Source organism: Ceratotherium simum, chromosome 7 (assembly GCF_057802395.1).
Source record: "Ceratotherium simum simum isolate JZ-2026a chromosome 7, ASM5780239v1, whole genome shotgun sequence".
NCBI lineage: Eukaryota > Metazoa > Chordata > Mammalia > Perissodactyla > Rhinocerotidae > Ceratotherium > Ceratotherium simum.
The window spans coordinates 42,928,709-42,956,642 of NC_141906.1; the positions used below are offsets into that span (position 1 = coordinate 42,928,709).

Consider the following 27,934-nt stretch of genomic DNA (forward strand, 5'->3'; position numbering starts at 1 on the left):
GGGCCTCTAACCCACAATCCTGACAAGATATGAGACAATTTTAGGCACAGGCACATTTTAGCAAGGTCACTCACCCAAATCCAAAAGGTGTCTGATGCTGGAGCTCTTTACAGACACAGACAGACACAGACAAACTAGACACTGGGTGAAGATTCCCAGATTCTGGGTGAAGTCCTATTCTTCTTCCCACTCTGGCAGGATACCCTATTTACCAGATGTTTCCCCTTCTCAAAGAGGGGACCCCAGATGGAGGGAAAGGAAAGTTCTCAGTGGTGGACCCCCGAGGTGACTTACTCTACTCCAGATGTGAGCCCGTCCACCCACTAGATGTAGCCATTTCTCTTCCTACCACATCAGCATTAGGAGGCAGCTGGCGTCGGCACGGGAGAGCAGGTATGGCAGATCCCCGAGACAAAGAGAGCCTCGGTGGCCGCTAGGGACTTACCTAACAGGCTGCCCATCCGAGGTCGGCTGGCCACAAGCAGGACTTAACGTCCCATCTGGGTCACCAAACTGTTACCGCCCAGTGTGGGGCCTTCTGCTCGCCGCAAGACATGTCAGTAGTCAAGAGGCAAGGTGGTAGGAGAAAAACGACTTTTTTATTACAGCTTGCTAGCAAGAGGGAAGAGGGCCAACTCATGTCCAAAAGAACCATCTTAAGGGGACACGAAATCTTATAGCAGTTATATAGGCTGGTGGGTTATAGGGGAGGGGGTTAGGAATGTTACCTTCTGCTGTTACAGACTGGGAGTTGCCACACCAGATCTTTCAGTTTTCACTGATGATGGCTATCAGCATAGATTCTCTGTTCCGGGCTCATCACATTTCTAAGGAACTCAAAAAAACAAAGTTATCATCTTACATAGCTGGGAGGTACATGCACAAGCAGGGGTCGTAAAATCTACAGAGCAGTTAGATCTCCTGGAGGGTGCATATCCAGCTGGGTTAGTTTGTCAGAGGTCATTCAAAGTTACAATAGAGTTTTTCTTTTCTACAATATGTCTTCCCTTATGTCAACCTTGTCTTGAGCTGGTATCATTTTTATGTTTTCCCAATCTCTATTACTTTGTGTGTTTCATATTTCAAAATGAGAGTGTCCTAGTAAGACCAATTGAACAGATCCTGATCCAAGTCACAGAAACCCATGGTCTTTATATCTATATTCTCACATCATGTTCCCCCAGTTATCTCTTTTTACTTGTTTGAGTCTACTTTACACTGATTCATATTTTTCTATTTATTATATAGTCACAGTACGTGATATGTTGTGTAAGAGGAAGGATTGGAGTAGCAGCGATTCCTAAGGTGGTTTGGGGAAGGGGGTTAAGAGGTGAAGGTGAGGAAAACTTTTAGGAAGTCATCTCACTGGATTTTAAAGCTTTTAAAGAAGGCCCATGTCTGTTTTGTTCTCCATTCTCTACCCAGCACATAGGAGTTCCTGGCATTTAGGAGTTATTCTGGTATAGGGAAGGGATGTGGGAGTAGAAAAAAGATTGTTTCAGGCGGAGGTAATAGACATCTTCCAAGAAGGAAAAAGGACAGGGATTAACATTTATTATTTGTTGAGGGCCTAAAATGTGCTAAAAAGGCTGTACGGATATGGTGAAGCAGACACTTGAGGAGTGGTGGTGAGTTAGTAAGCACATCCACAGCAGACGGCTTCACAGTTTTCAGTAACATTCAAAGAGGCCATTTACTTGCAAAGGACCAGGTAGCTGGCAACATAATCAGGCTACAGCTGAAGCCCTCAAACCTCTAAACTACAATTTGTATAAGGAAATCAATTCCCTTTTGTTATTTAAGCTGTTTCTGTTATTTGCAGCTGAAAGCAGCCGGGCTTTATGTCAGATAAGATAAAGGTCCAGAGCAGAACAAGTGACGTGTTCTCACCACTCTGCTCTAAATGTGGTCTGAAGAACAGCAGCAATAGTAGCCTCACCTTGGAACTTGTTAGCAAATTCTTGGGCCCCACCCCAGACCTACTGAGTGTCTGGGGTGCCACCCAGGGATCTTTAATTTAACAACTTTCCAGCTGACTTTTATGCATGCTGAAATTTGAGAACTACTGCAGCCAGCCAAGGGCCCCTCATTTGCATTTCTAACAAGCCACAGGTGTTGCTGGTGCTGCTGAAAGGCAGACTGGCTTTAGAGTAGCAGCGCTGTGAAATATTGTTTCCTGAGTGGACATTGAGGCCAACACTTCAGAGCTTTGAGGGATGCATACTAAGTTTTTCTCCTCTCCAGAGGTAAGGCCCAACTAATTATGAACCTAATTCAGGCTGGTTTCTTCCCAAAAGAAGAGATGAAACAGCTGGGAGAATATTTCTTCTCTGTGTCAGCAGATCAGTGATAAAGAAAAGTGTATCCTATTGGTTCTTTGGCTACTAGCAACAGTATAGGCTCTGATGATTTTAAACAAGGAAAAGGTATTTAGTGGAAGGATTCTGAATCATTTACAAATAGAGAAATCAGTGTGGCTCGTAGCAGCAGAAATGTGCGGTCCTTCTCTTTAGAGTGCTGCCACAGGATAAGTCAGTTACAACTATCTTGTCCTCTTGTGTGTCTTCCCTCAAGCGTGTGTGTGTGTCATTCCCAGGGGAAAAAGGCAGATTGGCCTAGCTTTGGGCCCCGTAATCACCCATATGTTCAGGAGAGCAGGGAGCTCATGATTGGCAGATTCAAAGGAATCACATAGATGGAGCAGGTGAAATACTCTTCCCCCCAAGGAAAAGTTGCTGGACATACAAAAACACAGACATCCACGAGAATGCTTCTAATACAGAAAAGTGAGGAAAAAGGAACGTATGGTGATGGGGTTCAAGGCAGCCCGCCCCAAGAAGTGCCATTCTGGTATGCGGATTATTTTGAGCTGAAGACAAAGGCTCAGAAGATTCAGGAAGAACATTTGACCTTCCCCCAAAACTGTCTAAAAGAATTTAAGATAGAAGGCCTGTTCCAGGACAGAGCTAATACCATGAGATAACTATAGTGTAATGTAAAATAGGTGTGATACCGGCTTAACACAAGGTTGACATAAGGGAAGCCATGTTGTAGAAAAGAAACTATATTGTAACTTAGAACGACCTCTGACAACTCTGGATTTTATGGCCCCTCCCAGATGCTATAAGTTGATAACTTTGTTCTTTTGAGTTCCTTAGGATTGTGGTGACCTCCGGGCAGAGAGTCTATGCTGATAGTCATCATCAATGAAAACTGAAAGATCAGGGTATAGGGCATTGCTCCAGTCTCTGATGCATATCAAGTAAAAGAAAAGACTGCTGGGAACTAAGGCCAGATGGATGCCCCCACCCTGAGACCAGATGCCTCTACCCAGTAATCAGATGGATGCCCCTACCCTGGGACCAGATGTCACCTCCACACAGAGGCCAACCCTCTATATAACTGGCCTGTAGTCTTTGTTCTGGAAGATGGTTCTTTGAGACATTAGTCAGCCATCTTCCCCCTTGCTAGAAAGCTGTAATAAACTGCCCTTTCTTTTCCACCGTCTTGCCTCTTGATGATTGGCTTTTGTTTCACTGCGAGCAGATCGTGCCCTTTGTGCGATAACAGGTGTGATAAGAAAGGCACCAACAAGCCCATTTTTATCAAAGTTCTGTGTCTCTGGCCACATTCTCTATAGATGGCCCAGCACACACTTGTTTAACAAACATTTGCATTTCCCTCTCCATGTAAATTGCCTTTCTCCCCTTTGAAGTCCCAAACCACTATCCCCAATATTCTCCTCTATCTTTAGCTGAAGATGGTATTTAAGACGGCGACTTCAGCCATTCTGGCAAGTTGTTCAGTTTTCCTGGGTTTCTCCCCTGTATACATGTTATTAAACTTTGTTTGACTTTCTCCTGGTAACCTGCCATATGTCATTTTATTTATTTGACCACCCATAAGAACCAGAGGGAAAGGGGTTTTGGGGTGGGGGGGAATCCTCCCTTTTCTCCTACAATGGAATAAAAGATTATACACAGAAGCCAAAAGCTGAGGCATGAGAATGAAGTCTGAAAAGTCATGATACTGATCTAACGAGATGTATATATTTAATAAGCAACAAAAATAGTTAAAGAGCACATGCTAGTTATGGTGCATTCACGGCAGCTATGAGGCAGTGTTTCTCAATATCAGCACAATTTACATTTATTCTCTGTGTGTGTGGGAGGTACTAAGCTGTGCATTGTAAGATGTTAATCAACATCCTTGGCCTCTACTCACTAGATACCAGTAGCTCCCCCGTCTCCACTCATGACAATCACAAATGTCTCCAGACATTGCCAAATGTCCCCAGGGTCAAAATTACACCTGGTTTAGAACCACTGATTTAGAGAGTTCAGATCTTCTGGAAAAGACGTGATCTAATAAGCATGATTTTCAAGCACTGTTGGGAAAAGGAAAGCTTGCCCTTGATCACAGGAGGCAGGGATAAGTTGGCATGGCTGTTGGTAACTTGCTACTGATTCATTTAGATGCAGATGAATGTAAACATCCTTACCATTCAGGAGATGTCTTGGTTTTCCAAAATGTGTATCATATAGGGGAAGGATAGCTTTTGCAAGATGGCTGACCATTTTTCACTCTTGTTGACTTGTAGCAAGATTAAAGGCACTTGAAAATAGAATTCTTTCTGAAGTGTTGAGTATGAAGTTAAGGGAGTAAAGGCACTACAGATCTCAGGTGGTATTTTCAACACATCTTCCTATCAACAAGAATTTAGAAGAGAAAAATGGTCTTGGAGTTGAATGTTTGGCTACACAGATGGTATTGGTAATCATTTGGATTTCTGGACAATAGCCTAAGATGCTAGAATGATGGGTTCTTTGATGATGTAGCCTATCTCACTAAAGGGGAAACATTTGTTTGTCTAGAATAGTACTTCTCAAAGGATAATCTGCATCAGAATTGTTGGCCATAATACTGATTCCTGATCCCTACCATAAACCTACCGAGCCCATTAGGAAAAGGGGATTGGAAGTCATTGAATTTACAACCCTAGTGCACTGTGAGCTTTGAGAATTTATGGTCTGTTAGACAGTTTATCTGTCAATTAAACAGCACCACGCCAGAGAGACAGTGAGTGAAAACGTGTTATGATAAAGTTGCAATGTGAAGAAAGGAAAATACATCAAGTATCTGGTAATTCTTAAAAAAAAAAACCAACAAAAAACAGTAATAAAGAGGACAAGACAATATATATCTACATATTAACTTGTGAAATTGAGATTATTACCTCAGATAATAAACATTAATCTTATAAGGATTACTGAGACTTGCTGGGTTGAAATTCAAGATTGGAATGTGGTGATTTAAGTGTGAACCCTATTAAACAAAATACACTTTTAAGGCTGGGATTCAGAGTTCTGCTATATATCAAGAGATATACACTGTGGACATCTGCAAATTAGATTTTAGAGTCCATTTTCACGAGGATAGCAGGGGAGAAACAGAGGTGGTATCATGGAGGGTGTACACTACAAGCAGCTGGGACCAGTTACAGAAATGAACAACATATCCTGACCAAGAGAAGACACAAAACCAACCCTGTAACATCTGCCAAAACACTCCTCTGGCTCAAAGAAGAGTTTCTGACCAATTCTTTACTGTCTTTGGATAATTTCATTCCTGAGAAGGAGATAAAATGTCTGTGGGAACTGAGAGTTGCGGTCTAAACATAGAGAGAAATGAAAGAGATTGGCCTTTGGGTAGAAAGTTGCCATGTTTGTTAATCACAGCCAGAGAAAGAAAGACGGAGCATAATCTGAAATTTATTTTAGGAAGCATATTTCAAGAAGTTCAGAGAAAAAAACAGTCATGACACAGCATCATGAAACATCTGGAAGGGAAGTCTTCTAGAGAGATTGCAAAGCTCTGAAAAGAAGCAATTGTATAGTTGTAAGTGGCCCCAACGAAGAACAAAAGGACATAATTTTAAAAATCAGCCACATTGTATGGAGAGCTTGCTGAACTGACCAGATTTTTTTTAAAGTAGTATGTGTGTGGCAGAATAATTTATCAAACTATTAATTTGTTCACTCTTTATTTTTCCATCTCTCATTTTAAAAAAAAGATCAGGCTGTTTCATTTCCTCATAAATTTTTCTAGAGTGGGAAACAGAAGCTTCTTTGGTCTATAGCTCTTCTTTATTTTTCTGCAAAATCCCTTAAGTTTATTATAGAGATCATGCTACTCATGTCCCCGAAAGGTAGACATGAGAGGGGTGTAAAACTTTTGAGAGATTTTCTTAGCCTGGGAAGAAGATAGAGGTTAGGGTTCTGAAAACAGCCAAGTCTCATGTCCAGTTAATCACCACCCTCCAGGAAGTTCCCCAGACCACAGAAAGAATGCCTGTGTAGTGCAACCAAAGAGCATGGATAGCAACTATTGTCACTGCCTAAATTAGAAAAGATGCTTATGCCCCAGCAAATCAGCAAGGTGGGATGCTGGGTTTCAGGTCAATGAACATTTAAGAGGGACATTCCTAATATTCTGGTGCCCTACACTGGAACCTTTGCACAAAATTTGATAGAAAAGTAAAAAGAACTCCAGTAAGAAATTATATTGAATTTCCCAACATGTACTAGCTGTGTAATACTAAGAAACTTAATCAGCCTCTTTGTGCTTCAGTTTCCTCTTCTGTAAAATAAGGATAATGTATCTCATAAGGTAGTAGAGAGGATTAAATGAGACAATGTAAATATAGTGGCAACACAGTGTCAGAGATGTAATATGGACTGGGTTAATAATTTCATTCTTCTTTTTCTTTTCCAAGTAAAAAAATAATTCTTGAGATTCCTGGCTGGCTGACACCAGGACTATCTGGAAGTCTACAAAGGGGAACTTAGTCCACCTAGGTCCCTTCCTCTACCAAAGAAGGATATTGGAGGTATATTTTCTTGAAAAACTAAAACATGGAAGCTAGGGATTTGGGGACATCCAGCAAAAAGGTGAAGCTCTGTACTTGAAACAGAGTGATTAAGTGAAAAGTCTATATATCGAAGGTAAGATTTCCTATCCTAGCTCTTTGTCTGTCTAGCTTCAAAATGTTAGTAGCTAGGATTATATATCTCTGATAGAAGTTTGGAGGATTCATCTCTAGAGGAAAAAGACATAACTGATACAGAAAAAAAGACCTACATATATTGAAATTTGGGGAAGCCTAATGTAAAGGTTGGAATACTTTCCACTTAGTTTAGAGTGATGTTATCAGTCAAGAAGCCCTGAATGTGTACACAGAGCTCCCAATCAGCTCTTTAGGGCTTCGTTTTGTGTGTGTGTGTGAGGAAGATTGGCCCTGAGCTAACATCTACTGCCAATCCTCCTCTTTTTGCTGAGGAAGATCTGCCCTGGGCTAACATACGTGCCCATCTTCCTCTACCTTATATGTGGGATGCCTGCCATAGCATGGCTTGATAAGCAGTGCGTAGGTCCGTGCCCAGGATCTGAACCTGCAAACCCCGGGCAGCTGAAGCGGAGCGTGAGAACTTAACCACTACGACAAGGCCAGCCCCTAGGGCTTCATTTTTAAACGTGAAAAAGAAAGAAAGAATTACTGAGTATCGTGGAAGTATCTAAAATGAAAGAGAGAAATCAAAACAAAAAATTAAAAAGAAAGAGATACTTAGAAGAAACAGAGACAATGCAAGGAGTAGAAGAAAATTTGTAAGAGATTAAAATTAATAGAGGTAATAGAGGTAAAATTAATAGAGGTAAGGAAAGATACTGTATCTCTGAGAAGAGATCAAGCAGCTTTAAAAAATGAACAATCAGAAAGTGAGAAACAATTCCCAGAAATTAAAATATGATCTCCAACGTAAAAGAAAAATGTTTGCAAGGTCAAGTTAATGAAATCATCCACAAAGTATAACAAAAAAGGCAAAGAGATAAAAATAGAAGAAATGAAATTTAGAGAATTAATGTAGAAGATGTTATCTAAACAATGGAAATTTGGGAAGAAAGGAAGGGAAAAGGAAAAGAAGGAAATTATCGAAGAAATAATATAAGAAAATTTCTTAGCATACGAATTTTCTAGTTGTAAAGGCCCACTGAAAATTCATCAAAAGTCATGAATTTTCAAACACCAATGATAAAATGTTAATTTAAAATTGATCCAGACGGTAAAAACAATATATATAAAGATTTTGTGTTAAGAATGAAAGTTTGTAGATAACGGATTAATGCCTTATAAATTCTGAGGGGAACTTTTTTTCAATATAGTATCGTATGTCCAACTCAATAAATTAATCAGGTGTGACGGTAAAGGAAAAGTAGTTTCAGCCATTTAATATCCCAACCTGCATGCACCTCTTCTCAGGAAGTTGCTGGAAAATGAGACCACCAAAAAAAAGGAGTATATCAAGACATAGGAGAACATGGAATTGTGAGAGTGGGGTAATCCAGGGCAGGACAAAGACGAAGTGAATTCCTAGAATGGGGACAGAATTTCTAGGACCTCAACTGTGCAGCAGGACTTACGTAGACCAGCCTCCAGAGTGGAGTATAGGACAGAGAATCTCAGACAAGTCTCCAACGAGGAAATGGAGAAAAAGTGGGACTGGTTATCTGATAGGTTTTCTATGTATAGTATTGTATAGAGCTGTTGAAAGGTAGGAAGAAGGCTTAGCCATATAGTCATGTGAGCAAATGAAAAAAGAGGCAAGTTTTAATTCCAGTGTAACTAGGAATTTGCATAAGAAAAGAAATATAATGATAATCAACTGTCTGGTTCAGCAGTGAATATTTATCTCACCATAACAATAAAAATACAATATATAGATTTAACTAATAATGGTGATAAATACTATAATGGGGGGAATGTGGGATGAAGGGGAAGGGAGACTGGAAAAAAGCTAAAATCTTCATTTTCCATAATAGCAAGTCAGCTGAAAAGGTTTAAACATGATGACACAAAAGATAATAGTAAATATTTATTTTTAAACTATTTTGTTCTGGCATAATAAATTCATAGAAAGTTGCCCAAAAATGTCCAGAGAAGTCCCATGTACCCTTCACCCAGTTTTGTAGGTAACTGTACCCTTTCCAGAGCAGCTGTACCAGTTTACATTCCCACCAGCATTGTACATGTGATCCAGGTTTTCTGTATCCTTGTCTGCATTTGTTGTTATCCTTCTTTTTTATTTTAGTCATTCTCATAGGCATGTGGCGGTATTTCATTGTGGTTTTAATTTGCCTTCTTTTAACGGCTAAAGATGTTGAACATCTTTGCACGTGCTTGTTTGCCATCAGTACATCCTCTTCAATGAAACATCTGTTCATGTCTGTCACTCATTTTCTAAGCGGATTGTGCAATTTTTTTTTTTTTTTACTGTTGAGTTTTGAGAGTTCTTTATATATTCTAGACATCAGTCTTTTGTTGGATATGTCGTTAATAAGTATTTCCTCTCAGCCTGTACCTTATTGTCTTTTCATCCTCTTAAAGGGGTCTTTTGCAGAGAAGAAGGTTTTACTTTTAAAGAAATTTAATTGGTGGGTTTTCCATTCTGTGGAGCATGCTTTTCATGTCAAGAATAAGAACTCTTCACATAGCCCTAGGTCCTGAAGATTTTTCTTCTATGTTTTCTTTCTTCTTCAAATTGAGAGGTGTGGCGCCGGCCCTAAGGCTTAGCAGCTAAGTGCGTGCGCTCCGCTACTGGCGGCCTGGGTTCAGATCCTGGGCGCGCACCGACGCACCGCTTGTCCGGCCATGCTGAGGCAGCGTCCCACATACAGCAACTAGAAGGATGTGCAACTATGACATACAACTATCTACTGGGGCCTTGGGGAGAAAAAGGAAAAAAAAAAGGAGGAGGATTGGCAATAGATGTTAGCTTAGGGCCAGTCTTCCTCAGGAAAAAGAGGAGAATTGGCATGGATGTTAGCTCAGGGCTGACCTTCCTCAAAAAAAAAAAACAAATAAATAAATAAATTGAGAAGTGTGTGTGTTTTTTTTTTCTTTGTCTATAGATGTCCCATTGCTCTGGCACCATTTTTTTTTTTTTTTTTTTAGATTTTATTTATTTTATTTTTTCCCCCCAAAGCCCCAGTAGATAGTTGTATGTCATAGCTGCACATCCTTCTAGTTACTGTATGTGGGACTCGGCCTCAGGATGGACGGAGAAGCGGTGCCTCGATGTGCACCCGGGATCCGAACCCGGGCCACCAGCATTGCAGCGCGCGCACTTAACCACCAAGCCACAGGGCCGGCCCCTGGCACCATTTTTTGAAAAGGCTATCATTCCTCCATCGAATTTACTTTTGGATCTTTGCCAAAAGTCAGTTGGCATACTTGTGTGAGGCTATTTCTGCATTCTCTCTTTTGTTCCATTGAATTATATGTTTATCCCTTTGCCAATACCACTTTGTCTTTGTTGCTGTAGCTATATAATGTTTTAATCTCAAGTAGAGTTATTCCTCCCACTTTATTCTTTTTCAAAATTGTTTTAGCTATTCTGGGTCCTTTAACTTCCACATAGATTTTAGAATAATATTGTCTATATCCACAAAAAACTTTGGTGGGATTTTGAGGGAAATTTTGTTAAACCTGTAGATCAATTTGGGGAGAATTGACATCTTCACTATCTTGAGTCTTCCCATCTATGAACACAATATGTCTCTCCATTTATTTAGGTCATCTTTGATTTATTTCATTGGCATCTTATAATTTTCAGCATATAGCTCTCATACATCTTTTATTAGATTTATAACTAAATATTTCATTTTCTTTGGATTAACTTTAAATGGTATTGTGTTTTTAAAAATTTTGGTGTTCACAACGTGTCCAGTGCTAATATGTAGAAAGGAAATGGATTTTTATATGTTGATTTTGTATCCTACAGCCTTGCTGAACTTGTTCTTTAGTTTTAGGAGTCTTCTTTATAGATTCCTTGGTATTTTCCTGTCATGTCATCTGCAAACAAGGGCAGTTTTATTTATTTCTTCCTATCTAATGTGTATGCTTTTTATTTCTTCTCCTTGCTTTATTGTGCTGGCTAGAATTTCTAATACTACGTTAAACAAGAGTGGTGAAAGTTTATTTTGGTTATTATAATTTTCAGTTCTGTATTTTTTTATTTTTTACATCTTTCATTTTTTGGGGTCATATTTTTATTTTTTTAATTGTTTCAAGAATACTTATAATGTTCTGACTTGTTATTATGGCTGCTTTAACATCTATGTCAAATAATTCCAACATCTGATTCATCTCAGTGTCTTTTGATTGTCTTGTCTCTTTCAAGTTGAGATTTTTTTCTGTTTTTTGCTATGTCAGGTGATTTTTGGTTGGCTCATCAAAATGTGGGATATTAGGAGATCCTGAATTATATATAAATCTTCTATTTTAGCGAGGAGTCACCCTCTTTAGGCTTAGCATATAGGTCCTGGTCCTCTTTTGTGGGCTGTGTTTCCAATGACAAGTTTGTTTTCAGAGCACTTTTAGTGTGAGTCTGGCCTGCTTCCTTCACTTGGTGCCATAGGGTCATTTGTTTGATTTCTGCTTCTACCACCTGGAGTGAGAGAGATGAGCTTCTTGGGCCTGGTGATTTAAGTGGGGAGTGGGAGAGGTTGGGACTGTGAGGGTAGAAACTTCTTCCCTGGGCCACCAGATGCCAGCATGGCTCCCTCTCAATCCCTGCTGGTGCTGCCTGTGGCGTCAGAGTGTGCTACCCTGGCCTCCTTCTCTGGGTCTGTTCATGGGGGGAGAGGCCAGGCCACTGTCTTTTCCTCAAGTCCTGGGGTTTTTGGCCAGTCTGTCCTCTTTCCACATTTCGGAGACATCCTATGATTGCCTGCTGTATTATTTTCAGGTTTTTTAGTGGGGAGGAGCAGGGAGAGATGAGTCTATTCCATCTTGTCCCAAACTGGAAATCCAGTTGTTGGTAAATGCATTTTTTAAAATATGGAGGCAAATTGTAGAAGAAATAGCAAAATACTTAAAAACAGTTGATCTGGAGGAGCAGAATCCAGAGAATAAGGTCTTTGAGGGAAGGTATATAGGACTTCTTTTCTCCATTCTAATTCATTTGACACTATTTGCCTTTTAAAACTATCACAACTATTATTAGCCATGGTAGGCAGAATAATGGCCTCCATGCCCTGATTCCTGTAAACTGTGACTATGATGAGATAGCACTCCTGTGAATATATGGCAAATGCTTACATGGCAAAAGGGACATTACTGATGTAACTGAAGTTACTAGTCAATTGACCTTAAAATTGGGAGTTTATCCTGATTATCCAGACGGGCCCAATATAACCGCATGAACCCTTCAAAACAGAGAGCGAACAGGGAAGAGGAAAGCAGAGGACAGTCAGAGTGGCATGCTCTGCTGGTAGGGAAGAAAGCGAACATGCATGTTGTGAATTGCCAGTGCAGAGGGCCAGCCTTTGGCAGCTAAGAGTGATCTCTAGCTGACAGTCAGGAAAGAAACAGGGACTTTAGTCCTACAGCTTCAAGGAACTATATTCTGCCAACAATCTGAATGAGTTTGGAAGTGGGTTCTTCCCCAGGGCCTCTAGATAAAACCCTGGCTCGCAGACACCTTACCTCTGTCTTACGAGACCCTCAGCAGAGGAGCCACCCAAGTGTACCCTGACTTTTGATCTGCACAACTCTGACATAATAAATGTGTGTTGTGTTAAGCCACTAAGTTTGTTATATATTGTTTTTTATGGCAGGAAAGAAAACTAAGACATTGGGATAAAATTCATTCAAAAAGAAAAATATAAACAAAACAAAATAAATAATCACACCTCTGCAGTCTTCCTACTGTACTTAACCCACTAAGTTATGATTAGTTTTATTTAAATATGTATCCCATCCTAGATTACGAGTTCTGTGCAGGCAGGGGCCCTGGTCCCTTTGCTATCTTTCTTTTTCTAATGCTAAGCATAAGGATTTATACTAAAAACTGCCAATTAATGTTTTTTGAGAGAATTAATTTATTTTAATGTAAAACTGAGAGTCAATATTAAACGACTATTGAGCCATTGAATATCTGTAAAGGATTAAAAAAATATAGGGGGATTTATAGTCTCATTGTATACACTTTTTGAAAAAAGAATTAAGTTATCTAATTGGGAATAAATTTACTATCTATAAAATAGTAAATTATATCTATCTGCTATCTATCTAGATAAATAGAAAAATATTAGATATGTCTAATACCTCTGAATTATCCAAGAATCTCTAACATTTTATCATGTAAGAAAAAAATATTTCTATAAGATGAATCTTTTTTTTTGCATCAAGAAGGTTTGGGATACAATCATAAAATTTTTAAAATGGACTAGAAAAACCAACGTGCCTTTTCTTTTATCATGCTCATCCATCTTGGGCAAAATAATGCACACCTTTTTAGGTTTTAAGACTTTGATAATGAGTGATGATAATAACTTCCTCTTAAGTCTTGAAATTATAATCATGAAGGAATTCACATAGACCTCTCTAAGTAAAAACACTTGTGGGGCTGACGTGGTGGTATAGCAGTTAAGTTCCCACTCTCTGCTTCAGCAGCCCCAGGTTCGCAGCTTCGGATCCCAGGCCCAGACTGACAAACCGCTTATCAAGCCATACTGTGGCGGCGTCCCATGTAAAGTAGAGGAAGATGGGCACGGATGTTAGCTCAGGGCCAGTCTTCTTCAAAAAAACCAAAAAACACTTGTGTGCTTCTCCTTGTTTCCCGTCATTAGAAAATGTTATATCATAAATTAATTTCATTTCTCAATAATATATTAATAATGATGACAAAAGAAAAGAGTAACAATGATAACAACTAATTCTTATGGAATGCTCACTATGTGTCACTGTTTTAAGCAATTTGTACATATAAATTCATTTAATCCTCATGAAATCCTCTGAGTTAGGCACTAATAAACCCCAAAATGAGCAAACCATGGTTGCCAGGTCAAATCTCAATCTTGTACAGAGGTACATGCTGAAAGCATTTAGAAGGAATAAATTTGAAATAAAAAAGCAACCATACTTCTAAGACACATGCAGAAACTCAAATGACCAAATGACTGCAGCCATAGAAGGACTTTTGACAGGAACACCAGTATTTAACACATTCCCAATGTTTTTATGTTGCTAAATACAAGACTAAATTGGTCACTTCTCACCACTTTTTATAGGCTATTGCCAAATGGCAACATTAATTACCGTAATGCTAATTTTAAAAAGCAGTAACTTTGGTTACCTTGAAAATATGGTCACTTAGCAATGACATTTCCTTGGGGCTGTCCCGATGCATAAGCAAATTCAATTTTTGGAATTTTTTTTTTCAGTTTGATTCATTGATGCTTAAATAAATTAGCCAATGTTTATATCTCTTACAAAATTCTTAAGATGATGCTCATGTCAATGACAGTGTCCATGCGTGAGAACTGAGACAATAAATTCTAATGTGGAATAATAGTAAGAGCTACTAATTATTAAATGACTACTTTTCAACACACAGCATGTTAGGTGTCTTACATATATTATCTCATTTCATCCTTAAAATAGCCACACAAATTAGTCATTTTTCTATCTGTTTTACAGATGAGGAAAATGAGGTTTGGAGAAGTTCGGTAAGTGGCCCAAGTTTATATATTTTCTAAGCGACTAAGCTGGGATTCAAAGACACTAAAATTAGTGAGTTTCTCCTCATACCAGACTATCTCTCTGATAAGAAAACAATTGACATTGGTTTCTAAATATTCTTTCTTGAATTTGGCAGCAAGTATTTTCCTCTGGTGAATATGGGCTTTTTATATATGAGTGGATTTATAGAACTCTGTGGTAGAGGTGGTTTATAAAGATCTCCAAGGGCATTCGTTTAGTTTTATGAAAATTTCCACTTTGTCATAGTTTTTCCAAAGAGAAGCTGATTATTAAGGGACATGATTTTCTATCTCACAGGATAGATGTTATATTTATTGATTTTTCAAATCAGACTGCCTAAGATCAATTCTTGGCACCACCATTTACTAGTTGTGTGACACTGAGGAATTTTCTTATGTTCTCTGTCTCAGGTTTCTCAACCATTAAATGAGAACATTAACTATACTGACATCGTAGGGTCTTTTAAAAATAAAATCAGGAAATACAGGGGCCGGCCCTGTGACGTAGTGGTTAAGTGCATGCACTCTGCTGCTGGCGGCCCTGGTTCAGATCCCCGGAGCTCACCGACGCACCGCTTGTCAGGCCATGCTGTGGCGGCGTCCCACATGAAGTGGAGGAAGATGGGCACGGATGTTAGCCCAGGGCCAGTATTCCTCAGCAAAAAGAGGAGGATTGGCATGGATGTTAGCTCAGGGCTGATCTTCCTCACAAAAAAAAAAAAAAAAAAAATCAGGAAATACATACAAAATCTATCACATGGCCTAGCACACTATAGAAAGTCAAATAGATATTCGCTAGCTGTTATTTTAATACAAAATTTCATTCTACTTAGAGTCTACATAAAATGTCAAAATGGAATAAAATCGAGACTTTAATAGCTGTCATCACCCATCTTTTATGTACTGTGGCAGATGGCACTGGTCGCCTATCTAGCAACTATTTTTCTCTCTCTTTTTCTTTGAAAGCAGTGTCTGCCTCCCACGATGGAGGTTTAACATTCCAGACATTCATGTGGCCAGCCACCCTTGCACATAAAGCATGGGCATATGACCCATTCCTAACCAATGGGGCCTGAAGCCCAGGCTCTTGGAGACCTAAAGCTAAGTTTTCCTGCTGGGAAAGGCAATTCTTTTTTTTTTCTCCCCTAAAAAAGAGGTACACCAGGAGAAATTGCCCTCTTTTCTCTTTTGGATGTGGCGGGATACAGTGCCTGGGATTGCAGTAGTCATTTTGTGATTATGTGAAGGGATTGGCATAAAGACGAAAGCTGAGGATAGCAGAGCTGAAACAACGTGTATTAGTTTCCTAGTTACGGGCTGCCATAACAAAGTACCATAAACTGTGGGGCTTAAAACAGCAGAAACTTATTGCCTCACAATTCTGGAGGCTAGAAGTCTGAAACCAAGGTATCAGCAGGATCATGTTTGTCTGTTAGCTTCTCTGCACCTCCTTTTGTACATGACTCCTATTCTCTCTCCCAAGAACATTTTTGAGAGTACGTCAGATAAACACAACTCCCAGTCCTCACAAGCTACGCAGTCCTGACACCTCGAAGGTAGCACACCCTTGAGGCCGTAGCACAAAAGGCTTTGTGCAACATGGTAAGGAGTTTGGATCGTAATTTGAGGCCAACAGTGAACAATTTATGATTTGTAAGCAAAGGAGTGACGTGAGCAGATTTGTGTTTTGGGAAATATCTCTCTGGTTGTGGTGTAGAAACAAATCGGAAGACGATAAGAATAGAGGCAGGGAAATATGTGGGGATGTTTGGAATGGTTGAGACAATGAATAGTGACGGGCAGCTGATTGAGGGAGACAGGAAGGCAGATTCAAGAGTCAGTCAGTAGGTGCGATGTCACATTATCACCAGTCACCTAATCAACTTAGGTCAATTTTCTCTTTTATTTCTTAAAAGGACCTGCCAATTCCCATACATTTACTCTTATTTTTAATCCCTTAAATCCATCTTTCCAACTAAAATAAACAAACAATTATTAACCCACAGAAATAAACTTTTAGAGCTGACTTTGACATCATCTAAGGCAATTCCCTCATTGATGACAAAATGGAGGTCACATAGTGAGAGATCTGATACAGCTGTTCTCCTGCTTTCTAATCAACTTTTCATGCCATTACACTAGGACTTGAGCTTTTCTTTCCACTCCTTATTTTCACTGACATAAATTCTCAATCAAATAGAAGTACACAGTGCTTCCATATTCTGCATTCTTTCTCCAGGGAGTAGGCAGGGCTCGGTGAGGTGTTGAAAGAGGGACATAAAATCCATCTGCGAGCCGCAAAGGCACTACTTACCCACTGAGCCCCATCCCTAAGTCACCAGGCTGTAGAACTCTCTTCTGTGTTGTTAGGTTCTGCACTATAATCCTGCCTGCTTCCAACCTAATGGTTATGCCTCCCCTTGGAAAGCTCACACTGTCTGTTTGGGGGTGACTTTAAATGGAATGTCACCCCAGTGACACCTTTGTGGCTTTCCATCAGCATCTTTCATTAAGTACAGCCAAGTGAGTGTCTGATGGACTGTGTGAAAGAGGCAGTTTCCCAATTATAAGGAACTTCAATCGTTTTAACAGCACCAGACCCTGTCATACACTTCTACTGAAGGAAGATATTGCTTTACAGCTTGTCACAGAGTATGATTCCCTTGTATAATAGCTGTCCGTACGTCAGTGTTTACCTTTAAAAGCTCATCTGCTACTTCCATGTCACTGGCAGCTGTTGTTACATGAAATTAAATTTCTAAGTAAAATAAACAGTTTGTTTTTTGGGGAGTCAGGACTGAAGAGTTTTGTGAATGTCAAATTACTTTTTCTGGGTTCACTCCAGGAAGCTTCATTTCTTTGCATCCGCTTTCTATAACTAATTCCAGAGTGTGAAAATGTCTCAAAGTTTTGGAATGAATCTATGTTGTCTACATTCCATTGTCCTTACTGCACTTTAGCATTTCTTTAATCTCTCCCACAGAGAAGAAATTCCACCTAGCCTTATTTTTTTCTTTCAGTGGGATTTCTCCTTTGTGCAAAATAAAATGCACTTTCAAAAGTGTCTCAGTAAACAGCATTTCTCTTTCACAGCTGAATACATTTACAGTTTGAAAAACAAGCAAATATTGTCAGCTGCAGCACATTAGTAGACTTTATGATCTGGAAGGGAGTTTAGAGGTCTTATTGTCTGATATTTTGCAAACCAAATCATACTGCAGACTCAGTGACCACCATCCACCAGGTGGAATATAGAATGTAAGACAGGAAAAAGGGGAATCTGAGCCTCACCCTCCCATAGAGGGACACCGTGAAAGGAACAGTCACAAAAAGGTAAACAATTTGCTGCACTGGTCAGTGGATCGGTGGATAGAAAACACAGATCTAACTTGCAGATGAGGACAGTGGGACACAGAGAGAGTAAAGACCTCCTCTAGGTCACACAGCTAATCATTGGCTGTTTGAAGAGGCAACTCTGAGTCTCTGGGCTGTGCTCTTTGTACATGACACCATAGCTACTATTTGGCCCATTACTTACACCAAGTGAGACCTAATCAGTAAAGATCGATGGAATCTGCCTTTCTTTCTTTAGAGTCTAAGAGGTCTGAGTTTGAATTCTTACTTCTCCACTATGTGACTTGGGGTAAGATGCCTTAGCTTTCTAAGCTTTAATTACTTCATCTTTAGTATGGCAATACTAACAGTACATATATACCATAACAGGTATACATGAAGATTAAATGATAAATGCATGCAAATATTTTTGCTGAAATCTGATACCAGGCTCAATAAAAGTTGAGTCATTATTATAAAGGTTTTTAAAAATTATATGTAATTTGCCTATGACAGTGCATAGCAAATAGTAGATACTAAATGACTGTGAATTTTTCCCTCATTTTCTCTCTCTTATAAGGTGGAAGACTTCCATTGCTTCTACTTCATTCTTAGGATCCTCATCAAACCCTTCTTTTCTACTTTCACCTTGGGGCTACCAAAAAAGCAACCTTAACTATAGACTCTTTGAAATTCTCTCTAGAGTCTTCACTAATCAAAAGCCCCTGTCATTTCCTATCAATTGACCACGATATTTTCCCAGAATATAATCAAATATCATCACTCTAACAAAACATTGCCAGATGCTTATGTTTTCTTCTAATAATATAATCAATTGTCCTTATAATCACATTTCTGTCTTAGACATGAACATAATTTTTCAAATGCCTGGTAGGCATATTTTTACTGATTAATCATCTTTAACTCATGCATCACCAAGTCTTTGGATTATGTCTTGAGTGCTTTTCCTTCAGTGCCATTATTACAGTGTTTTTTCAGTCACTGTTCATTTTTCCCTTTCCCCCAATGGTTCTTCTTGGAAGTCTGGCCTTCACACTGGTGCTAAAGTGGTCTTCCTTAAACACAATGATGATTTCATCATTCCCTACTTAAAATTCATCAGTGACTCACTGTGGATAGTCTCACTATCCATACCCAATGATTCACTTTAGGGCAAAAATAAAAACCCTTTATGAAGACTTAGCCCTTGTCTATAAGCTGGTCCAGGGCGACCTCTACAGCTTTGTCTCTTGCCACTTTTTCTGCATTCCCATCTATCCCCTTACAGCTCCACACTGTTGCAAATTATGTTTTATCTATCTGAAATGCTTTTCTACAACTCTATTTATACCTGTGCTCCCTTCCTTGTCACTTCTGTCTTATTTTACTCCTTTCATTCTTCACATTTTTAGATCATCACTGTGGTAAGCAGAATAATGGCCTTCTAAAGATGTTCAACTACTAATCCCTGAAACCTATTACTATGTGTGATGGTCCATTTTGTCTCAACTAAGCCAGATATTTGGTAAAACATTATTCTATATGCTTTTGAAAAGGTTTTTTTTTTTTTTTTTTTTATTACATGAGATTGACATTTAAATCAGTAGACTTCGGTTACCCTCTATAATGTGGATAGGCCTCATCCAATCACTTGAAGGCCTTAATAGAAAAAAAAAAAAAAACCCAACCTCCTCCAGTGAAGAGAGAATATGAATATTCTTTGGAAAATCCTAACTAATACACTATGTTACCTCACCTGACAAAGCAAATGGAACTTGGTGTATGTGATTAAGTTAAGGATCTTGGAATGGAAAGATAATATTAGATCATGCAGGTATGTCCATTATAATCACAAAGGAAGCAGTAGTGGCAGAGTCAGAAAGAATTTGAAGATGCTACCTGGCTGACTTTAAAGACGGAAGTAGGGGCAACAAGCCAAGGAATTCAGGAGGCCCCTAGAAGCTGTGAAAGGCAAGGAAACAGATCCTCCCCTAGAGTCTCCAGAGGAATACAGCTATACCAACACTACAATTTTAATCAAATGAAAGCTATTTCAGATTTCTGACCTCAAGAATGACAAGATAATAAATTTGTGTTGTTTTAAGTCACTAAGTTTGTGGCATTTTGTTACAGCAGCAGTAGGAAACTAATAGAGATTTTGGTTCCTGGAAACAGGGTGCTGCTATGTAGATACCTAAAATGTGGACGTAGTTTTGGAATTGGGCACTGGGCAGAAGATGAAATAATTTTGAGGAGCATGACAGAAAAAGTCTAGATTGCCTTGAACAGACTGTTAGTATAAATGTGGACATTAATGACTCTGTTAGTGAGGACTCAGAAGGAAGTGAGAAGCATGGTAGAGAAAACTTATATTGTCTTAGTGAACACATAAATCATTGTAAACAGACTGTTGGTAGAAATTTGGGCATTGAAGATATTGCTGATGAAGGATCAGAAGAAAATGAGAAACATGTTATTGGAAACTGGAAGAAAGAAGATCCTTGTTATATAGTGGCAGAAAGCTTAGCTTAATTGTGTCCTACAGCTATGCGGAAAGCAGAACCTGTAAGAAATGAAACTGAATACTTACCCAGGTACATTTCCAAGCAAAAGACTGATGGTCTGACCTGGTTCCTTCTTGTTGCTTAGTAAAATAAGAGAAGAAGGAGATAGGTTGAAGGAAGAACTGTTAAGCAGAAAGGAACCAGGACTTCATGATTTGGAACATTCTCAACAAATGCAGCTTGCAAAAGATGCAAAAATTTGAAGATTCACTGTCAAGAAAGTGTGCTCTGGACAGAAAGACGAGAATGTAGCTCAACAACCTTTTGCCATTGGCTTGGAAAGATCAAAAAGTCAGAGTATTCAGTCACACAGAAGGCTCTTTGAAGAGATTAGGCATGTGACTCATGGATTCCCCTTAGCCATCTCAGCAGAAGCCAGGAATAGAGATGGGATGACACAAGAAAGACCTGTGGAAGAGCTTCTTGTTTAATGGAGTGAATCCCTGAGACATACATGAGAGACCCCCAAAGTTCTTGAAACTGTTAAACCGTCAGAAACATTGACAGCTTGGACTGAAAAAAACAGAAGACAAAACAAAGAAAGGCTTTTAGATTCACAAAATTCTATAAGAGGAAACAAGCAAATTGAAATTTTGCTAAGAGAGCAGAATTTAAATGTTCACACCAAAAAAAAGGTAAATATGTGAGGTGAAAAATTATATATATACAATTTTCAAATTTGAAAATATGTTAGAGAAAAAAAGAGAAGGTGGATACTTTTGAGAGAGTTGTTAGTGTTTTAGAGAACAAGGAGAAATATATGACCAAACAACAAAATATAAGAAAAGGGAGGTCATGGAAAAGAAAAAGGACTTGGAGAAAAAATTCAGGGGATTTAACTTGCTACAATGGGATTTATAGAAGAATAAGGAGCCGATGTAAGAGACGCAATCGTTAAACAAATGATAGAAGAAAATCTCATTGAATTTAGTAACATTGAATCTAACTTAAAGTCCTCACCATGTTCCAGGCAAGATTGATAAAACAAAGATACACATGTATACAGATCCTGGTAAAATATCTGAACTCTAAAGACACAGATTTCTTTTTTTTTGTTTTTGCTGAGAAAGATTCGTCCTGAGCAAACATCTGTGCAAATCTTTCTCTATTTTGTCTGTGGGTTACTGCCACAGTGTGGCTTGATGAGGGGTATAGGTCCACTCCCCGGAACTGAACCCAGGCCGCTGAAGTGGAGTGCACTGAACTTAACCACTAGGCTACAGGGCCAGCCCCTAAAGATACAGATTTTTAAAAATAAAGATTAAAATTTAAAAGTTTCCTAACAGAAACACAAGTTTTTTATAAGATAAAAAATATTAGAGTGGTATCGGATATTTCATCTGAAACAGTAGAATCAAGAGGAGAATAACATCTACAGATGACAGAGAAAAGAACTACTACACTAGACTCTTATACCCAACCAGGATATCATTTATTTCTCAGGATAGAACATAATTTGTAGATATTCAAATACTTGGAGAATATGTTTATTTGATAACAATATTCCTGAAAAGATACTAACAAATTACGAAATGAATCAGACCAGTGAATCAAAATGGGAGAAAGTGAAGTGGTTAGCAATAACTCAATCTTTCTCATTTTTAACCTCCATATATATGTCTGTGTGAATGAATAATGATAGTCTGTAAATGTATAATAAGAATTCTCAACCAGGACTTTTAAAATAGCATGGTTATACTTCAAGGGAAAACTTGAGAATCACCTGTGGTTAAAATTTCTAAATTATCTTAATAAATATAGGTATTCAGGAAGTGGGAAACAAGGGAGAAATCTTAAAACTTTCTAAACTTCTGGTCCTGGAGTGAGCTATGTGTTAGGGAAGTAAAATACACTAAAATGTTTATCTTAATACAATGGGAAATAAAGCAAGAGAAACAGTGAATATAGGTATGGATAATAGTTTGTATCTTATTTTCATATAATACTGAATATATAGATTTATAAAAATAGATAGACACAGATATTTGAGTTTCAGGAAATGGAGGGTAAACATAGTGGTTTGGAAGAATACAAATCTTCCATAATAAAAAGTGGGAAATGCTGACTAAAAACTCACAAAAACCAAAATAAAATAAAGAAAATGAGTAAGAAGAAAAACTTCCATAATGAACATAAAGTAAAATGCAAGGAATAAAACCAAGTAGATCAATTGCTATAGCAAATGTGAGATTGCTTCTCTTATTAAAATATGGAGCAATGAAGAAAAGACATCTTTTTCAATAAATGCTTTGGACAATTGAGCATTCATAGGGAAATAAAATTGGATGCTTCCCACACATGGAACAAAAGCATTAATTTCAGATAGTTTGTAGATCTAAATAAAAAAGGAAAAATGGAGGGGCTTGCCCGGTGGCATAGTGGTTAAGTTGGTGTGCTCTGCTTTGGCAGCCCGGGGTTTGTGGGTTCAGATCCTGGGCACGGACCGATGCACCGCTTATCAACCCATGCTGTGGCAGGCGTCCCACATATAAAGTAGAGGAAGATGGGCATGGATGTTATCCCAGGGCCAATCTTCTTGAGCAAAAAGAGGAGGATTGGCAACAAACATTAGCTCAGGGCTAATCTTCCTCACCAAAAAAAAAGGAAAAACTATAATGCTTTCAGAAGATCACATGAGAAAATATCATTACTTAGTATCAGGGAAAAATTGCTTAAGCAAAAAAAGAAAAAAATTAATCATATGAGGAAAGATTGACATCTTTAAGGAAAGTGAAAAAAGAAAAAGATATGTGTAACACATATACCTAGCAAACGGCTTGTCCCAGAATATATAAAGACATCTGAAAAAACAATAAGAATAAGACAGGAAACTCAATAGAATATTAAGCAGAAGATTTGAAATATTACTTTTATAAACAGGAAATCCAAATGGTCAATAAACATTAAAAAATACACAATCTCATTAGAAATCAGGGGGAAAAAAATCAAACTACGCCACTACACCGGAGTGGTAGACAGACACAAATAGAAAAGCCTCACAATGCTAAGTGCTATCAAGGATGTCTACCAAAAGATCTATTCACTGTTGGTGGTATTGTAAATTGATTCAATTACACTGGAAAATGGTTTGGCATTATCTGCTAAAGCTGAAGATGCACGTGTTCTATGACGCAGTCATTCTGCTCATAGTATATACCCTAGAAAATACGTGCATATGTGCACCAGGATACATGTTCAAGAATGTTCAGAGCAGCATTGTTCACAATAGCCAAAACCAAATAAAAGTCCATCAACAGGAGAACATGTAAATAAATTGTGGTGTGTTCATAAAATAATTCTATACAGTAATGAAAATGAATGAACTTGACCTACATATAAGCACATGGATGACTCTCACAAATATACTGCTGAAAAAAAGAGCAAGGAATGAAATAATGCATAGACCGTGGTTCAAAACCAGGTATGCTGTTTCAAGCTTAAGGGTAGCAACAGTACCCTGCCTTGGATAGTACACTATTCCTTGCAATTTTACCACACCCTGCTCACATATTTGCAGTCTCTTGTAAACTCTTCTCAAAATTTATAAAATTTATATATGCCATTTCTGTGTGCTGGATTCCTATCTGATTCAACTGTCAAAATTATGGTATATTTAGTTTGGAAATACTATTTTTACTGATTGTGTTTTACAAACTCAGCCACAAAAATATTTCCCATCAAGCATGCACCTCCTACAACATGACGTTCATCCCACAGATAGGTGACATTTATGTCCTCTCCTCCTGAAACTGGTTGGGATTGTGACAGCTAACTGATGCTGTATGACTTCCAAAGCTAGGTCAGAAAAGACGATCAAGTGTCCTTCTTATTCTCTTGGGACTGTTACTCCTGGAACTCAGTCACTATGCATGAGAAAGCCTAATCAGCCATATGGAGTGGTCGTTTTTAGGTGTTCATATGTACGTGTGGGGTCCCAGCTGATAGCCAGCAAAAACACCATGCATGCGAGAGAGCAAACATTCAGGTGACTCCAGATCTGAGTTACTGAATCGTCCCTGGCCATTGAGTCTCCCCATCTGAGGCCCCAGACATTATAGAGAAGAAACAACCTATCCCTTTAGTAACATTTCTGAATTCCTGACCTACAGAATCTATGAGTACAATAAAATGGTGGTTGCTTTGAATCACTAGGTTTGGGGTTGTTATGCAGCAAAAAAGTAACTAGAAGAGATTTTGGTACGAGAAGTTGCATGCTACTATAACAAAAATCTAAAACAGTTATCATTGACTTTGGGACTGTGCAGTGAGCGAAAGTCAGAGGGCCTCAAAGAGGGTTAGTGAAGCCAGTAGAGTTTTGAGGAGGCCATCAGTGAAGGCTTGAAGGAAAGTGAATAACATTTTATTGGCAGTTGGAGGAAAGGGGACCCTTGTTACTTAGTAGTGGAAAGTTTGGCAACAATGTCACCTGCAGCAGTGTGGAAAATGAGAAACACACATAACGAACTCGATGATGTAGCTGAGGAGATTTCCAGGAAGACAACTGAGTGCATCCTAGCTTTCTCTCATTGCCATACTAAATGCCAGAGAAGAGAGATGAGCTAAAGAAAAATGTTAAATCTAAAGGAACCAGGATTTGCTGGATTCAAAAATATAACTATATCTCATTCCCACCTTCTCCAGATGTCAAACAGTTCTGAATTTAAGAAATAGGTTCCAGTCAAAGATCAAAATTAGGGTACAGCTGTGAGATCCCTTGTTAAGTCATCAAAAATATGTAAGGCAATCTTTTATAGAAACTTTCAGAGAGACAAAAAATTCATCTGAAAGGCAGTGCCTTGAAGTTCCTCTCCAATAGGGATTATGATTAAGAATCTTTCCCATGTTTTCATTTTCTGGTTGTTTTATCATGTGAAATTGATTCATATTCTTTTAAAGAAATTTTCTTCACTGATAACTGCATATATTCTTTATCTGAACCATAAATTTTAAATAGAACACGAGTGCCCTTCTGATAGAAAGAGTAAATGCCTATCACTTTCAATTATTAATGATAAAATTTTCGAGTATCATTTGTTTCCAACCTTTATGTTACTAGCAGTAATAAGTCACTCATATTTTTGGTTGAAATAACCAATTCATTTTTCTTCCCCCAAATATGACTTATTTGTTTTTATCTTGTACTAACTCTTCCACATCATCAAAAGACATTCCAGGGGGCTGGCCCAGTGGCATAGTGGTTAAGTTTGCATGCTTTGCTTCGGTGGCCTGGGGCATGGACCTACACGCCATTCATCAAGCCAGGCTGTGGTGGCATCCCACATACAAAATATAGGAAGATGGGCACAGATGTTAGCTCAGGGACAAACTTCCTCAAGCAAAAAGAGGATGATTGACAACAGATGTTAGCTCAGGGCCAAGCTTCCTCACCAAAAAAAAAAGAAAAAAGGCATCCAGGGTTTTCTGACGTTTACACAGTATCAGAAAAATTTTTAGACTGTAGTTCATTATTAATGTCATTTTGTTCTCTCTTGCAGATTTAGAAGATTCCTCTAAACTCAAAAGTATTAGTCACAACATAATTCAAGGATAATTATGAACTGGTGCTTCACCTAAAGTACAAAGGGTTTCATAAACAATCCTCGGAGCAGCCTTGCAACTAACCATGACTTAGGCCAACTGGAATGCAGTGCTGAGTGTTTCACAGATGCCACCAGGATGGCAATCCAATTCCCCAGTGGTCTCTGTGGCATCCTAAGACAATCAGTGTACATCAACGAAACTATAACTTTTATTATTAATTAATCTTGCTGCTTACCACAATTACTATTATGTTAGTTACCAAATGACATGAAAAAATCTCAATTAAAAAGAAAAAAGAAAGCAGTGTGGCCATTTCAGTACTGAAATGGTACTGAAAACGAATTTTTGAGAATTTAAGAATCAAGAGATTGTAGGTAGTAGGTAGACTTAGGTGGCTATTTTAAGAGTCCAGGCCAATGAGAAAGGAAATATATTCTATATGAGATGGCAATAAGTGTTATAGAGAAGAAAGCAAGCAGGAGTGCTGGGGCACATTGAGTTTAGAGTTTCTGTTTCATATGGGATAGAAAGGGAAGGCTTCCAAAAAAATGTCAGTAACAGTCATTCTTCTGTGATAATTTACAGAGCTATCAACTCATATTCTGTGCTCTTTTCTGCGTGTGTTTTATATTTCAAAAATGTTTTTAAAAGTTCACTTCTCTGGCCATGCTGAGGCCGCGTCCCACATACAGCAACTAGAAGGATGTGCAGCTATGACATACAACTATCTACTGGGGCTTTGGGGGAAAAAATAAATAAATAAAATCTTTAAAATTTCAGTCATTATCAACAATGTTTCAACTGTTTCAGTTGTTTTAAAAATTTACTTAAAATGTAAAATTCAAGATTTTGAAGTTATTTTTATGGTTCATGTTGATCCTGTGGATTAGAAGGGACATTATCTGAAATAATATATCTAGTTTTATTACCTATCAATGAGAAAAGTGGGGTTATTGAGAACTTTGAAAACTGTATTAAAACTTTGTGCAGATGGTGCCATATCATACTAAAGAGAGAGACTGGAGTTTCAGCCAAGACTTTGAAAATATCCAGATGTTTTAATTGGCACTGTCCCCAAATAAAAGTATCTCTAGATGATGCAATAATTAGGTAAATCATTTTAATCATCTCTTTTCAATAAACTTTAAATTTATGTCTAGTCAACACATAAATATCAAAGAGGATTAAATAACATGTCTGAGGATCTAGAAATTAGAAATTGGAAGAATAATATGTAAGCCAAATTGGTAGCAACTTGTAGTCTAGAAGCAAAGGTGGTCTGGAAACTCTATCAGGCCTTGGATATTAACTTTGATGGAAATTATGAAATGAAAGCATTCAAAATTTGAAGAATAAATTTTAAACTAAATTTGGCTTTTCTAAATGGTATTTTAACAGAGATGCTAGGATTTTCTTTTTCTTCACAAGACGGAAACATATGAGTAATAAAGCTGATAAGATTAATTCAATAAACAGTTAATGTGATTGAATGTAGAAATCAAAACAAAGAATCCATGAGAGAAGTAAAACTCGAGAAATGAAGAAACATAACATACCATTTAAAAGAAAATAAAGTAATAATTTCTAAAGGCTTAGACTGCTTAATAAATTATATGAAAATGTGCTTGTAAGATGACAAACATAAACGGCATAGTAAAATTTTGCATTTCTTTTAATTTATTGAGTCCTGAAAGTTGGCCCAATGGATGTCTGCAAAACTCGATGAATTAGTAGTAAAAAATAATTTAATAAAATTGAGGTAACTAATTAAATATGATATTCTAATAAGTAATCTTCATCACTTAACACTATCTAACAATTGATTTTCTTCACTTAGTCAAAAGCAGAGAGATTAATACCACCTGAGATTTTAATGTACTCAAAAGTAGTAAAAA

The 27,934-nt window shown here is 38.1% G+C and overlaps 1 long non-coding RNA gene across 3 annotated transcripts; it reads left to right on the plus strand.

The window, feature by feature from the left end:
- The first annotated feature begins 2,011 nt into the window (after positions 1-2,011).
- Positions 2,012-26,813, plus strand: LOC147916654 (uncharacterized). 3 transcript variants are annotated; one of them, XR_015552796.1, is made up of 4 exons: positions 2,012-2,246; positions 14,540-14,568; positions 16,085-16,203; positions 25,994-26,813. It is a non-coding gene; the product is annotated as an uncharacterized LOC147916654 (long non-coding RNA). The 3 variants fall into 3 exon arrangements; XR_015552794.1 differs by lacking the exons at positions 14,540-14,568; positions 16,085-16,203; positions 25,994-26,813 and adding an exon at positions 3,151-3,502; XR_015552795.1 differs by lacking the exons at positions 14,540-14,568; positions 16,085-16,203; positions 25,994-26,813 and adding an exon at positions 3,159-3,502.
- The last annotated feature ends 1,121 nt before the right edge of the window (positions 26,814-27,934 follow it).